Below are 15,099 nucleotides of genomic sequence, written 5' to 3'. Positions count from 1 at the left end.
ATATATATATATTTTTTTTTGCCACAGAGCTTCACCTACAGTTTCCAGAAGAACTAGCAGAGTCCACTGTGCTACCGTGGACCAGAAGAAATATCATTGTCACTATTTGACCATCAGAGGAGTTCTAAGTAGAAATAGGCCTACACAGTTAAGTTTAGCTGCCTGATTGGCATTATTGCCAATTATATACTGGGTTGAAACAAAAATCAATTTCTCTATATGCCAGAGCATAAGAGTTATTTCATATTATTGCATCTGGAATACTACTTTTATCCTTAAAGGGCTAAAGAGACTTCTATGCTTTCTTAGTTTCTAATAGTTTAGTTTCCAGTACCTCAAGAGTGTTTCGTTTAAAACCACAAGATAGAAAAGCTTGGTACCATTCCTCTCCTGCCCTTTTTGAGTGACTCTGTATCAAAGGGGACAGTAGAAACTGAAAAACAAAAAAACATTTCCTGGAAGATGGTGCACAGACTAACTTCATGCAGGCAATTTATTTTCATGCCTCATTATACTGTTTGAGAACAGGCCTGCACCTTCCAGAGGGAGCATACCCATCCATAGCCGCTGGTAAAGCAACAGGGGAGACATCAGGGATGTGAAAAAATAGGCACTATATCCATATCTGCCATCATTCTCTCATCTCCCTTTTTGCCTCAGATAGCCAAGAGATTCCTATATCTCATTGCATACCACCTCTTTTTGCCAGCATGCAGTCATTTCCATCCATGATTGTTCAGACAAGAGTATCAAGTTAATATTCCCAGTTCCAAATGAAGGGGTGGTAAACTCCATTCACCACAGGGCTGCTCAGCCAGCTCAAAGCCACACACTTTGCTCTAGTATCACGGTGTGCTGAAACCAGGGCCCTGCGTGTGGCTGCAAACAGGCTGTTACATTAACACCCAATCCCGCTCTCCCAGGAACCTGCATTAACTTCGCCAATTACTTCAGTGGGAACCAGAATAATGCCTTTGTGAATAAATCAGGGAAAAAAAAAATAAAATCAATTCTGTTCTAAGCTGAATCCATAGGCCCTTTTGTACTTTGTATGCCCCTTCTTTGGAGGAGCAGCAAGAAAGCTGACGAGAGTTTGAAACCTCAGTGAACAAGACCCTCTGGGCTCACTAAGAAAAGCTCGCATATTCATTGCCGCTCACTTGTTAGGCTCAGGATAAAAAAAGCATACCAGAACGCTGCCAATAGTTATTGGATTTCCAAATATAAATAGATAGTTTTATTTGAACACAAGATCATTCAGGGGGAAAGTTTGCAAGCCCAAAATGAAGACACTAGATCTACTAAACATGGAGTTAAATTTTTCTTCCCCATTTATTCATATTTCTCCTTTTGATTTACTTTAATCAAGCTCTCTTTAGGCTTGCAAATCTGAAGGGGCTTTCTCCCTCCTCTTTTTTTTTTTGCTGTAGGAATAGAAATTGCTCTCCAGGAAGGCTTTTCCAAATGCTCACAGCTTTGCTCTTTGCTTAAATAAAAGGCCTTTGAAAGGCAGTAGTGTAGGATGGTTCACCATAGATTTGAGATTTCTCTAACATCATTCCTACAGTGCTCCAATTTGCAGGGTTTTTCAGTCAAAACCTCAGCTGCTATTTTCATCCAGACATAGATGTCAAGATAAGGGGAGTGCACTTTGGAACTTGATACTTGAGTCATGCCCATCATCAAGGAAGTAAGGAGGGGGGGAGGGTCATCTCATCCTCACTTTGTTGTTAACAGAGACTGCCACAGCATTAACTGAATTTCTCTTATATATATTTTTAAAATCCAGGGTGAGATCTTGTTTCACTCTTTAAGTTAATGTCACACTCTGCTTCTAAATTTATTTTTAAGCTTAAGTTGTTCAAAGGGCACTTTCAGTGAAATGGAATGGAAGCTGAATAGGTGTTGCTCTGTAAAGTGATATATTCTCTAAGACTGTTTCCACTGGGTATTATAAAACCTCAGCAAGCAAACTCTCAGGAGGCATAACTAGGTAATGCATCAACAAAGACACATAAAAACCAGAGGCAGCTGGGCTATTATTACGAAATGAAGCAGAAGCCATTGAATGTATAGGGTGTGAGCTAGAGGAAAAAATCAATTTGGTTAAATAAAAAGAACACCAGCATCTGCATATAAAGTGGAAAGCAAGCACAACTACTAAAAAAGAAAAAGAAACACCCTTTTATACAAAGAGAAATACTACTTTTTCTCCTGGCTGCACCCAGAAACATGGAACAAAATCTATGCCTGAAGGGTACTTCAAAGTAGAAATTTTCAGTCCATAGTTCCACCTTTGCTGAAAGCAACAGGAGTTTTGGAGACCAGGCACCTGAGAGGTGGTGTAAATGCTAGAGCGGTGTTGACATCCACATGGGGGCACAGTTGTACTTGCATCAAGTCCCACCGAGCCCAGTAGCTCAATAGCTCTTCCTCAAACCACGCAAACAAGAGCAGGGTCTTCACCTAGTTGCCCTAGCACAGAATTTGGCATCCAACTTTGCTGCACTTTATCACTCCTAAGTTCATATTCCCACCATTAAAAAAGCTTTGCTTTTTCTTTAACCTGGTCCTATTTCTATGGTACCATGGAATGGAAGTAGGAGACCAGAAATTGAGAGACTGGCTGCTGCCAGTTTGTGGTTTTAGTGTATCTAAAAAAATTAATGAGCGAGAAGTGAAACTTTAACTAGTCTCCAACATAAGTATTTTTTGCAGAGACGTACAGCACAATGTGGAAGAGGCATCAACATTACATCATTGAATATAACATTCTTAATATTCATGTGAAGGTAAGATTCCTTTGACTTGAACTAAGTAAATATGTTTGAAACTCACAATCATTTTGTGCTAAGAACACTAATTTCTTAACTGGGTACTTCAGTACTAAAGAAAAAGTCACAAAACAAAAACAATAATAATAATAAAAAAACAACAAGCTAATTAGAAAGAATTACAACCATGAAGATTCAGTATCTAACTCTATAAATACTTTTTAGTCTTGAGGTATTCCACATTCAAGTCTGCTGAAGATTACAAAAATTCAGAAGAAAGCAACAGGAGATAAAGAAAAGAAGCTGAGTATTGCACAGAAGATATGAGAGAACAAGAAAATAATTAGTATTTTTATTGGATTTCTTCTTCTGGGCTGACTTTGTACTAATATTATTAAAAGCAGGGCTTGGCCCTCAGCCTCCTTGTCATGGTAACACCATGCCCATTCAAATCCTTCAATAGAAATACTTTCTGGAATTCAGCAGCCAAACATTCTCCATTTCTCTTCAGTCCACAGCACAGGCACCATCAGGAGAAGCACCTGCTCTTTGCTTCTCACTTTCTCAGTCAGAGATAAGGACAGAGGCTCTCTTGCACTTATTAAAGGCTCCTGAGGCCAGACACAGCCCATACAATACACTCATCTGGCACTTGATCCAGGATCACAACAAAGCAACCATCTCCTTCTGACTAATTTCTACCTGTCATATGGAAAAGGATCAGCTCAGCCTCTTATTGCAGGCTAACATCTTAGACTGAACACTAGGTAGACTTACTTCAAAGAGCATCCCACTAGTTTCGTGCATTTTATCTTTCACTGCCTGTAATTTTTTTCTTCTTGTGTTTAATGACTTTATCTTCAGATTCAGATAGTCGGATTAATTAAAAAAAAACACAAAAAGAAACTCAACACAAAACCATATATATATAAAACCAGGTATATAGCTTTATGGTAAGTCCCAGGATAGGAGAAATATCTGGTTTTCAGGCTACATTGTTACTCCTCACAAAAACTTCTCTTTTTCCATGAAACCATAAAATCTATATTAAGCTGCCTAGAATCAACCCTCCTCCCTCCCCAGAGCTCCACTCCTTATTTGATAGTTTTACTGTTTTTTTTTTCTGCACATTATTTTCTCTTTCCTGACTTATTTTAACCATAGCTGTAGTCTTTTAGAGCTGCTGCTTTTAACGCGCTGCAATAGATGGAAGGGTAATTAGGGGTTCCATTAAGCCTGTACATGCTTCAGGTATATGAGATATATACTCATGTCTCACCGTAGCACAGATCATAGGCAGCGACTGATCGAATTATTGTCTCAGTGTTAAATTGTAGAATAACGATACATGCAACTGTACATTAACATGATGTAAAAGTCCCAGGCTTAGTTGATTTTCTTACTTAGCGGCTTAGCACAGGGATATGCTTTCAAAAGGGCACATGAAGTGAAAATCTGTGAGCCAGTAAGTACTCAGTGGAGGAAAAAAAGAAGGAAAAATAATAGGATGGAAAATATACAGGTTTTTGGGAAAAAAAAAACAACAACCTGAACATACTTGAACATATGTCCAGGGAACATCTAGATATCTACTGCAGGAAGGAAGAGAAAACCATCCAATTTCTGTTTGTCTACAATAATCCTAATTTTATGCAGAGTAATTTAAAACATTTATCTCCAGTCAAGACAAAAGCTATACATAGGAATGTTGCTGAAACAGGAACACATTATAAACTTTCTATAAGATTTTATTTTCAGAGCACCATAGGGGCCCCATCCAGTTTCCTCTGAAATCATTAGGATACTTGCCATAGATTTTTAGATGGGACATTAGGAAAGAACTTTCCTTGAGAGAGAGAGAAAAAAAAAGTATGTTTTCCCACCAATTTATGACTCCTACAATTATGCAAGTGAAAACAAAATTCTGTTGCCAGCACTTGTCCTAGCTCAGAAATTGTGGAGCAACAGCAAGAAACTACCAAACACTGAGTAAACTGGTTTTCACATCATATGGGCAGCATGTTACACACACAAACCAGAAGATTTAGAAATAAAAGGATTGTTTTGTTTACCAGTCTCTTAAATATTAGTAGAGGCTCTGCTCACCCCAAAGCCCCCTCAAAAAGCCATAGAGGCTCCACTTTTCACCGATACCAACAGCCATCCAGCCAGCACCACAGTCTGCATTTGCTTTGAGGACACACAATGGAAAGGGCATCACAAAACCAGCAGTTATGTTCTTCAGCTGAGCACCTGTCATCACCTGATTGCACTTCAGTTTGCAAGAGGAGCACCTCAGCTGTTCTTTGGCTCAGCTAAGGCAACAAGGACTGGGGCAAGCTCAGCAAGAGCGTGGTTAGCCTTCAGCCCCCACCCCACCTCTGAAACAGCCCCTGCCCATCAAGGTCCCAGCACTGCAAGTACTGCTCTGCCCATTCCTGTCAGCCCTTGCCTTCAGCTAAGGAGCTCAGCTTGGGAAAGGCACTGGCTGAGTCTGCATGGAGCAACATGGGCTAAGTGGAGTATCAGTATCATTGCCGTCAGGCCATTCCTTTAAATGTCAGTGTGAGAACCAGATAACCATTAGGTAGAACAAAACTGATTCCACATATATGTATTGTCATGTTTGCTTTTGAGTTCCTCTATGCATTTTTTAGATTAATAATGATGTTGGGACAGTATATGTTTTCTCTGTTAATTCCAGAAGCATGCTAGCAGTAGTTATTTTAAAAAGCCAAACAACAACAAAAAAATCAAAAAAAAAAAAAGTAAACATAAGTAAGCAAGTCACTGGAATTGACAATGTGCAAAATGCTGCAATGAGAAAAAAATATATAGAATTGCTCCCATTCTCAATTTTAAGTGTTATTTTTAGCAAGAGAAATTTAAACTCAGCAAGAGTGCAGCATTTCAGAAATATGCCTAACCTTAACAGTGACACAATCGTAAGCTTTCTGAATTTTAGTGAGTTTTATCACATACTGGTATAATTGTAGAATCACCAAGGTCAGAAAAGACCTCCAAGATCATCCAGTCCAACCATCCACCTACCACCAGTATTTCCCCACTAAACCATGTTCCTTAGTACCACATTTCAATGTTTCTTGAACACCCCCAAGAACAGCTACTCAACCACCTTCCTGAGCAGCCCGTTTATGACCTGACCATCATGATGTTGAACTTGCTACAAAAAGGAAACAAAACCAAAAAATTTATCTGAAAACTCATATAATCTCCCTTCTTTGTCTTTTTCTCTTCTGCCACAATTGTATCTCCTCATTCAGAATAAACAACACTATGTACAGCTGTAGCATAATGGTGCATAACTTTAAAAATTATATTTATTTCCCATAAACAGACTGTAAGTTAAAATTAATGCCATTTTAATTATCTAAGAGATGACTCTGTCTACAAAGAAATCATTTAAATAAAAACAAAAGACATACATATTTTTTAATATTCACTTTTCCTTGTCTGATGGAATACAATTACACACAGAGGACCATAACTTACAACTAATCATGGTAAACTTTCATACCACATTGCACAGCCTATCTCAAGACACCTACAAAGAAACTTGAGATTGCCTACATATGCCACAACCTAATGTCATTTTTCTTGATTGAAGTGTAAGAGAAAAACATCTAACATTTAAACTGAAAAATCTTTGAAGTCCACCCTTTTGAAAGCACTCAAGCAGACGTTATGCTCTGCTCAGCATTTGTTTCCCCCCCCCCCCTTCCTTTTTTTCTTCTTTCCTTTATGTCTACACAAAAAAAAGGTAATGGGGAGATATATCATTCACAGTAAGTTGCAGTTCAGCAATTACTGCATATTTAATGCTAGGCTGCAGCAGTGGCCACACAATCATTCAGCTCTCAACTACAGTGAAAATAATTGCTTCCATATTTGTGGGGATTTCCTTGATATTAAGTGTTCCACAGCCATACTCCATGTTCCATGTCCTCCTGCTGGCCCACAAACATTACAGAAACTCACCTGCTAAGTACTGATAGGAACAGCAGCAAACAAAGCACATATTTACCAGCACCCCTGATTCTTCTGCCACCCCATGATCCACCTCTTCCTCCCCACACATTAGCAATACTCCTAATGAGACCAGCCAGCCAAATGGAAGCAATGCTGCATGCCACACTTGTTACCAACAAAAGGGCACCAGAGATATATTTGGTACTTTACCTTTGCCAAGGCCTGACCCAGCCACAGAATGGCAGGCTGCCACGGTCAAGTCTCATTACAGAACAGTGAGTGATCCACTTAGTCACACCAGGGCACAAAGCACACATCACTGAAGGAAGGTTCCTAGAGACAGCTTCTCCCAAAGCTCAGGTGGACAGCTGTAGTTGGTTAGCTAACCCACCCTAATCAGCAACACTTGGCCAAACAAAAGGACTAATCACTAGCTAGAGCAGGTGAAGCTGAGAAAAAATCATTGTGAGACATCTATAACACCAGCATAAGTCCTGTTCGTGGTACTAAACAGGTGAGAAAATCTGACCAGTTAAACAAAAAAGGACTGAATTCACACATATCCTGTCAATGTAGGCCTTTTCAAACTAACCACAAGGTTAGAAAACAGAAATATGCTTTCTAACGTCTGATCTTGGAGAACAGCTGCAGAAAGAAGAGAATTGTTGATACTGGTTCTTGTACTGGTGTAACTTGGAAAGCTGTTTTTTGGTGCAGACTCATTCCTAGAGAAGACCTCCTTAGTAGAAACATATCTTTTTTATCAATGGCCTGTCCCTGTTACGTTCATAAGCTACCAGTTAATAACAACAAGGATGGCATTTTGAGGTTAATACAGCTATATGACTTTGAATGAGTAAGATACGTCCTGTACTCTCATTACTGATGTTCCAGCTCTTCTGGGAAGAACCTGTCCTAAATATGCAGGGTAATCTTTTTGTAAATCTTGTTTTGAGTTCACAACTAAGATATGGATATTATCCTTATTATTCTGGGGGAAGGTCAGACACTACCCTGACTGACAGTGACTTTTATTAGGCAACTGAGTATTCAACAGAATGGTTTAAACATCACCACAGTAAATGAGGGATTATACTCAGATGAAGTAAGTAAAGCCACTGCTCTTTCACAACTAGGTTAGTGCTTGCTAAGTGATGTCTCCACCTGGTATTTTAAGTGCATGTTATATATTACATAACATCTGAGAAAGCATGAGAAAGCTCTGTGGTGGCTGGAAGGCATGAGTTCAGTCAGGTTTACAAAGATACAAGCAGTCAACCCTCTCCAAAATGACAGTTACTAGGGACACATCTAGCTCTTGTTAGATACTTATTCTGCTTGCTAGATAAAGACCAGTCTTTTAAAATAAAGAAACCAATAACTAGAAATATGTTTTTTCTTGTACCTTGTATAATTTTCATGCGTATTTCAAGGCCAGCTTATGCAAGACATGATTATTTCAAGGATATTTTTTCAGAATACCAAGGAAAGTTCTCTGTTATTGTTTTGGTAAGAATGTTTTCTTCTTACTCTGTTTCTAAAAATTTCTCCATTGAACCAGGAGGAAAACAAAGTATAAGCTGACATAAAACTGTCCTGTACAGAAGACATAATAAGAAAATATTATAATCTGTGAATATGATACATTTTCTCAAAAGTGTAAAGAGCTTCAACGATTTTTATATTCAAAAACATGTATACAAAAGTACAAATACATAACCCAAAGATGAAATAAGAACTAGGAAGAGTGTAGTGTAACAGTTCATCCACTCAGACAAATATGTGGAAAATAGGAAATGTTAAGTCTGAAATACTACAGCCACACATATCAGTTTCTATACCTGCACAGCCTTGTGAGAGAAAACTGGGAAAAAAAGTACAAAACAAAACACAGCTGTCCTGAAGAACTGAAATGAAGGATTCTTGGGCCACTGCTCTTCATATCTTTACAGTATCGCTAACAATGCCACATGATTGTTTGGGTCTAGATAATGGCTGCCTCTCTGAGAAGAGCTCCTTAGGTCACTGAAAGCCACAGAAGGAATTATTTACAGCTGCTATATCATGGCAAAGAGGTACAGAGAAGGACAGGAAGAAATATGATGGAGCGCTTCTTTATGGAAACCTGCCTGCTCACACCATTCTGGCAGCCATCACAGCACATCTCATGTTCACGTAGGTAGCCACACATGCTCCACTGCTCCAACTTCATAACAAGTGATGCTTTTATACATACACAGCCCTGACCCCACTCCACACAAGTGATGGTCTGTCATTCTCAATGTGGGATCCCACAGGCAATCCTGTGAAGATAGGTGGACAGAAGCTTTGCTGCGGCCTTCTGCCTAATTTCCTAACTCAAAGAATCAAATTAACTCCTCACCTTCCTTCTCCCTGACTCCTGAAAAATGGTCAGGTATTTGTCATTGCTCTCTTCCTCCTTCAGATCTTGTCCATTCAGCTGTACATCCCATGGAAAATAGCTCAGTAATAAGTACCAGTAATCCATTACTTCATTTTCAGACACAAAGCCAGTATGGAGGTGTTCTCAGCACAAGGCATTTAAACCTAAGCTAGTCTACCATTCTTGTTCTACACCTGTGCACTGTACAATACAAACATCTGAAGTTAGTGAGAAGGATCCCATCTGATCTGCTTCATCTCCAGTATACCTAAGAATCCATTGCCTTGACTTTTCAGATGTTCCCCAGAAGTCTAAGAAAATTGCAGTTCCCACACAATAACATTTGTATTGATAAATGGCTGTAGTATTGGGATGCGGGAGAGGCAGGACCAATTGGCAGTTACATCTGCATTTCTGCAAGTATTTTTTAGCAGAGAAAATGAGAACAGGAAGCAAAGTTTCAGAAATTTTTACAAAGATCAGAGTGAGCACAGTAATGTAATTAACTGGAATGGTCCTACCTGACATTTTGCATGAGTGGAAGGGCAACACTCCCCATTTTGGAATGGATGACAAGGCATCTATGCTTGGTTCAGCTTGGCTTTAATAAATTGCTTTCCTTGCCTTTCCATTTTATACCCCTTGCAGACACACACAAAGTTCACTGTGAAATAAATGCAGTTTTGAAGTGATCACTGACGTACTTCATACTGATATGTCTTTTCACAAAGCTATTCCACAAAATATTTTTTTCTTCCTTGAGTTCATTACCTAAGAATAATACTAAGTTTTGTTTAAGGGCAAAAAGAAATACCTTTGTACTGTTGTAATGATCTGATCTACGTGTGATTAAATGCTCCAGGAAATACTTTGCACATTACCTCACTGATACTTTGAAATGCATTTCATAACATGCTATATCTAGAGACCCAAAAAAGGTGTTTCTTTCTCCTCTATAAACCTTTTTGTTCAATCCTCTCAAGCTCCTACTGTCTGCTCAAGCTTCTGTTGTCATGCTTTCTCATTGTTCCTCACTCTCTGAGCTGTAATCCAGGCCATCCACATCCAGCTTGCTGCTCTTCTACAAACTTCTGCCCAACACTGATGTTAAAATACCAAATACCATCCAGTTTTTATAACTATGAGAAACAAACATACTAGAAACAAATGTACTAGAGATACAGGGGAAGGCTTCCTCTTCATTGCTTCCTTGCAAACTAAATTCTCAGATTCTTCATCTAAAGATAACAGTCAGCCTGAGTGTAATGGCCAGCATCAGGGTCATATATATAGATGCATTTATCCACACTCAGTCGTGTGACATCTGTTTCTGTAAAAGAGTTTCCTGGGCTTTCGTCTCTCCAGAATTAGGATAGTTTAGAGAAATTCAAGGTTCCCAACAAGGTTTCCAAGGTATTTCTACTATTTATGCACCTGAAACTACCTAGAAATAGGCTGATCTTGATTCAATTCAGAGAGACAGTAGATGCTAAAAAGAAGACTTACTGTCCTGAAGGGAGATAAACCAGTGTGCAACTTTAGCATAGGGATGTCAGAATACTAGATAGTATGGATAAATGCATCCATTTTGTTCTATATTAATTTCATACTAATTAGTTTATTCCATGCTTTTGTTTCAAAGTGTAGTAAGCTGCATCTTGTCAGATATATGTAATACAGATTGTATCTTGGCAATGTTTTGGTATGCTCATTAAAAAAAATTTACTCAGAACCAACTTCTTTCTACTATCCTTTGGATAATCCCTCCAAACTTCATTGAAGAAATGAAAACATAACAATCCTATGCAGAGGAAGAAAGTCCAGACAGCGTCCTAGTTTTCAGAAAACCAGGCTAGTTATTTGTGAAATGGAGTAAGTTTTTCCCCCGGAACAGAAAGAATTTGCCAGATAATAGCTGCATGTTTAAGTTGTTCAGAAAATCTAAATGAAAAGTTAGTGTGCTTCTCAATAGCATTTTCTGCACTTTTCTCCCTCTCAACTTTTATTGCTCATGGTAGCCAGCAATTTTGATTGCACACAACCTCTTTTCAAAGGACCAGCATCCCAGCAGATTAAACCAAGAACATGAATTCTTTCATTGTGGTTAACTGTTAGAAATAAAGGGTCAGGTTATCAGCTGACATAAATCAGTCTGATTACACTAAAGCCCAAAGACAGTAAATAATAAGTTATAGTACCAAACCAAATTCACAGAAGCACAAGTTTATCCATGGGCTTACTTCAGTAAGGTATGGCTATGTAGACACATATCAGTATTGAGTCAATAAGAGAATACATCATTAGTTCATTTGTTGCTTTCCATTAGCAGAGCATTAATTTACCTTCCCTTGATTCCAACTTGTATTTGCTAAATATTACTTAAGTACTGAAGAAATCATGCAGCAAAAATGATCCGGGTCCAGAAAGACCCAGTTCACTCATGTTATTTACAAAAGGAAGACCCTAAGATTGCCTCAAATAATGCTCTCATGATTTTGAGTTCCAGCAGATTTCTATACTCAGGGCGAAGTTCACAGGTCCCACTTTGGCAGTGGTGTGTTTCAAGCTATCTGCAGGCTCTGAAGTAACAATAAAATCAATTGGATTATTATGTGATAGCATAACTATTTTATGCTTTTATGAGATTCTAAAATCTTGAAATCCAAGTTTTTACACTGTACTGGGGCCTGCACTATTTGGGTGTTAAGGCCTAGGTGCTCAGTGTCTTGTGCTAAGACTATTGAGTAGAGATAGAATGACCCCAAAAGCTACTCTGTCCCCTGGCTACTCCTCAGCATTCAGAGAGGGTCATCTACCCTGTAATGAGATGCCTTCACAGATTGAGGGTCCTTAAACCAGCTGTTGTGGTGCTTCACTTTCTTTCCTTATAAAAAAATCTTACCTAATGTTTTGACTTTGTGGATCCTTACTGGAAATGAAATCCATTATGTCTTGCTCATACCTGTCATGGAGAGAGGGAACAGATCAATCATTTCTTCTGTGCATTAGATATGAGCATAGTTGAAGATTAATCTCATGTTTCCCTATCAGTCTCCCCCTCTTAAGCTAAATATTTTTAACCTGCAAACCAAATTATCCATACTTTTTTTTTTTTTTTTTTTTTTTTTTTTTAAATATATTCCAGACTCTCTTTAAATGATCTGGAAGAGAGTGCCTAACACAGAATACCATATTCCAGCTGTGGTCTTTCCAGTTCTGTAAGATGCATAAATCTTACGAAATCTTATGAACCAAACATCTGCTGATACCTCCTAGTACATTTTTTTCCTACTTTGCAGCATCACAATGCTATTTACTTATGTTTTCTACTACCCCGGCACTGAGATTACCAAACTTAAATTATGAAGGGACATCTTGCAGAGGAGATGCTTGCATTACTTCTTATTTCTGTCTTTCAGAACCATGCTGACTAGCAGACATAGGACATGTAGGTGGTTGCCTTCTACTCCTGTTGTGGACATTCTTTGTGCGTTCAAGCAAGTAATTTAAAACTTTTCCTTTGCACTTCTGTCAATATGATGAGGATGACAACAGAAAATACATTAAATGCTAAGACATAATTCCTATTTTGTCATTCATTTACTTTCCCTGGGTAAAAACCAGAAAAGTAAGAGATTATTTTGTTTTAAAAGAAAAACCACCGTAAAGAATTCACTATAAAGAAAATAAAGTAAATGAAAACCTAAAGAGTTGCACAGTCAGTTGTTCCACTGTTAGAGCAAACCAAAGATGTACAGGATGCCTTTAATTTCTGATTTATTCCACCAGCTGTCCCATGCAATCTCTAATTGCTCAAAAGAAATAAGCACATAAGGAGAAGTTCATTATTGCAAAAAAAATGGAACAAAACAAAACAAAAGCAACACAAAACCATATGCCATCAAGTTTTGCTGTATCATACTCCCAGTAAAATTTTGATTTCTTGTTAATGGTTTATGTAGTTCGGTGCCATTTTTCTTAAGCTTATTTTTGCCATAAACCTGAGTCAAGTACAGATTTCGATCTAGATCACAGAAAATAGGCTGTTATCTGAGGAAACAATGAGCAGTGCATGCAGCTACAATACTTCCACAGAAGAAAGCAGAAGAGTTTAAGAATTATAACTTTTATTCATTAAATTTTTCCCAAGAAACCACATGAATAATAATAAAAAAGACCCCACCCCTTAGTCAGCTACATATATTTTATGACTCACTGTGACAGAACATGTAGAAAGGTAAAAGAAACAAGAAGAAGATTATTGATGAGCCATGAAAACATTCATCTTTTAATATAACTCAGTCAAAATATTCCATGGAATCACAGAATTTTACGTGTTGGAAGGGATCTCTTACAATGATTTTGTTCACCCCAAACAGATTCCTTACACTTTCTCACCGGAAAGTGTCCAGGCAGGTTTTGAATATCTCCAGAGAAGGAGACTCCATAACCTCTCTGCACAACCTGTTCCAGAGCTTTGTCACCCTCAAAGTAAAGAATTTTTTTCTCGTGTTCAGACATAACTTCATGTGTTCCACTTTGTGCTTATTGTCCCTTGTTTTGCCACTGAGCACCATTGAACAGCCCCATCCATTTGACTACCACCCATGATATATTTACAAGTATTGATTAAATCCCCACTCAGTTTCCTCTTCTCCAGGCTGAACAGTCCCAGATCTCTCATTCTTTCCTCATAAGGGAGATATTCCAGCTCCTTAATCATCTTCGTAGCCCTCTGCTGGAGAGGTTCTCTGTTTTACTTTTGGAGTTGGACTTGAAGATCCTTATACATCCTGTCCAACTCAAGATATTCTGTGATGCTACAATTTGTCTTGACCTGGGGAGCCCAGAACCAGACACAATACTTCAGATATGACCTCACTAGGGCAGAGTACAGGGATAGGAGGATCTCCCTTGACCTGCTCACCATATTCTTTTTAATGTACTCAGGATTCCAATTGTCTTCTTGGCCACAAGGGTACACTGCTTAGGTCATGGTCAGCCTCTCATCCACCAGGACACCCAGGTCCTTCTCTTCAGAGCTCGTCTCCAGCAGGTGAGCCCCTAACCTGTACAAATACATGCAGCTATTCCTTCCCATGAGTTGGACTCTGCACTTGCTCTTGTTGAACCTCATCAGGTTCCTCTCTACCCAACTCTCCAGCCTGTCTTGGCCTCATTGAAAGACAACACTGCCTTCTGATGTGTCAGCAGCTCTTCCCAGCTTTGTATTATCAGCAAACATGCTGAGGATGCGCTCTATCCCTTTGTTCATGTCATTGATGGAGATGTTGAACAAGACCAGACCCAGTACCAAGCTCTGGGAAACATAGCTTGTTACAGGCCTCCAACTGGACTCCATGCTGCTGATCACAACTCACAGCTCTGCCAGTCAGCTAGTTCTCAATCCACTTCACTGCCCACTCATCTGTCTCACACTTTCTATGCTTACCTAACCTTCCTGAAATTAAGGAACTACATCCACTTCTTTCTCTTCATCTATTCAGCCTGGTAAAAAGCTACCAGATTGGTCAGGCACTATTTCCACTTGGTGAATACATGTTGAGTATTCTTGATAACTTTCTTTCCTTCCACTTGCTTGGAGATGGAATCCAGAATAAACTGCTACATCACATTTCCAGGAATGGAGGTGAGGCTGACTGGCCTATCATTTTCCAGCTCCTCCCTGCTTTTTTTGAAGACTGAAGGAACACTGCCTCTCCCCTAGTCCTCAGGCTTCTATTCTCCATGACCTTTCAAAGACAACAGAGGGCAGTTTAGTAACCACTTCTGCCAGCTCCCTCAGCACTTGTGGATGCATCCCATTGGAGCCCATGGGTTTATATGTGTGAAGTTTGACTAGAAGATTTCTGACAGAGGGCAAATCTTCCTTTCTCCAGACTCTCTAAATTCCAGGGTCTGGAATTCTTA

Source organism: Lagopus muta, chromosome 1 (assembly GCF_023343835.1).
Source record: "Lagopus muta isolate bLagMut1 chromosome 1, bLagMut1 primary, whole genome shotgun sequence".
Lineage (NCBI taxonomy): Eukaryota > Metazoa > Chordata > Aves > Galliformes > Phasianidae > Lagopus > Lagopus muta.
The sequence above is the reverse complement of the archived record's forward strand: the minus strand, read 5'-3'. Positions refer to the sequence as shown.